The following is a 2,364-nucleotide window of genomic DNA, read 5'->3' as shown; positions in this document are numbered from 1 at the left end:
GCTGTGGTTTATGTCTATAATCCCAGCACTTTAGGAGGTCACAACAGGCAGATTGTTTGAGGCCAGGAGTTTGAGACCAATCTGGATAACATAGCAAAACTTTTACTCTACAAAAAAATTTAAAAGTTAGCCAGGCGTACTGGTATGTGCCTGTAGTCCCAGTTACTTGGTGTCCTGGAGTAGAAGGAGCGCTTAACCCAAGAGGTTGAAGCTGCCATGGGCCATGATAATTGTGATCATGCCACTGCACTCCAACAGAGTGAGACTCCAACTAAAAAAAAAAAAAAAAAAAAAAGATACAGACCGCTAAAGAATTATAGAGCATATTCATTTTTGGTAGTTATAATTTTTTTAAGCAAATGAAAAAGAAGAGAAAATAATGTTTTTACAGGAATTCTTTAAGGAAAAGGAGAACACACTTTTTAAATAATGAGATTTATGAAAACCAGAGAGTAAAATGGAACTAAATAAAATAGTTTAAATGGTTGGTTAGATTATTCTTTTTCTGTTTGAAAAGATCTTTGAAGAACTCAAATTAATTCCATTTTATTTATGTATGTGAGACCAGATATTTCTGATAATTCAGTAGGAAAAAGGAATGGGAATTGTATATGTAATTGTTATAATAAGGTAGTTTACATTCCTTGGATTTCATTATGAATGCAAAGTGCATGTTTACTAAAATACTATGAAATTTCTTCTGGTATGCTTAATTAAATTGCATAAAATACAGTGAAGAATATGATGATAAAAGTGATATTTCCAATATCTTCTCCAACTGAGTGAACATTAAAACTGAGTTGCTGGGACAATATTAGCCCTGGATGTTAATTGTGTGTAATATTCAATTACAGATCTGTGAGTCATTTGGTTAAAGTATAACACCACTACAGTTATATAGAATTTTAGAAAAACCTATGTATTTGGGGCTAATAAAAATCAGAATATCCAATTCAGAAAATCAATACAACATCAATACTAATATTAACAAAAGGACTCAAGAGCTAGGATATTTCTGTGACAAAATTAATCGCTTCATCTCTGTACCCCATATCAATAATTTATAAGTTATGGAAGCATTCATGTTCATCTCTGGCTTTTTTTTTATTCAGTAAGTTGTGATTTAAAATTTAATAGTAGAGTTCTCTAACTGGCTGACAGGACAATTTAAAGTTTTGTCTAAAAAGTTTTGCTAATCTCATTTTAAATATTATCAAACAGATAACACTAACGATAAGCATGGCATGCAAGGAAAAAAGGAATGATGCCATCTCCCAGACAGAAACACAATGCTATTACAATGCTCTTTGAAAATGAAGCTCCACGTGTCTAAGAAAGTTTGTGGTCTTCTGTTCCTCATCTTGGTTAAAAGAAATGGTTATGAAATTTATAATAAAGCGACTTGCATTAGTATTAAAATTGTGAGTAATTTTAGCCAAGCACAGAATTTCCAAAACTATTAGAGAATCCACTAAATGAAGGGAAAATTGATCAGAATAATGGGTTCAATGCCAAATAATCAATAAATATCAAGACATTATTTTACTGGATACATGCCAAAGCCATTCTAATGGATGCAGTTCTCATGGGAGACTGGCTAATGCAATTGGAATATTGACTTCTTTTTCAAATATCTTTTAGGTAAATTTGCCAGAAAGGTTGAGCTAAAACTACAAAGATGAAGAACTGTTTTCTTTCTTGATGATATTTAGACTAGGTTGAAGTAACTCTTCTTTTTATTTACTTATTTTTTTTAATTTTAAAGTTGTGAAGTACAAGTCAGGATTGAGTATATAAGTGGTTTAGGTACAGGTAAAGTTTTGGGCCTCCCCCTGGACTTCACTTCACCTGGATTAGATTCAGATACCCTTATTGATGTTATGTGCTCCTAGACCCCAGCAGTGTCCTGCTATTGCCCGTCCCTTTTTTGTAGTATAATGATAGGTGTTCAGGGTCTACTTATGAGAGAACATGTGGTACTTAGTGCTTTGTTTCTGTGAGAGATCACTGAGTATGATAGACTCCAAATCCATCCAAGCTGATGTGAAGTCCACAATTTTGTCTCTCTTTATAGCTGTGTAATATTACATTGTATATATGTACAACATATTTTTTATCCAGTCCAGTTTTAACAGGCAGTACAGTTGGCATCATGTTTTTACTACTGTAAATAGTGCTACAATAAACATGCATGTGCAATTGTCTTTTTTTTTTTAATTATAAAGATGTGGGGTACAATTCAGGGTTAGGTATACAAACATTGATTATGTAGGTACCCTTGTTGATGAGGTATGTCCTTCCCTCCCCTAGCAGTTTTCCTCAACTGCAAATCTTAACCCCCTTCCCCTGACAGTTTCCCACTAG

This window comes from Carlito syrichta, unplaced genomic scaffold (assembly GCF_000164805.1).
Source record: "Carlito syrichta isolate Samal-C Ts95f unplaced genomic scaffold, Tarsius_syrichta-2.0.1 Scaffold302040, whole genome shotgun sequence".
NCBI lineage: Eukaryota > Metazoa > Chordata > Mammalia > Primates > Tarsiidae > Carlito > Carlito syrichta.
The sequence above is the reverse complement of the archived record's forward strand: the minus strand, read 5'-3'. Positions refer to the sequence as shown.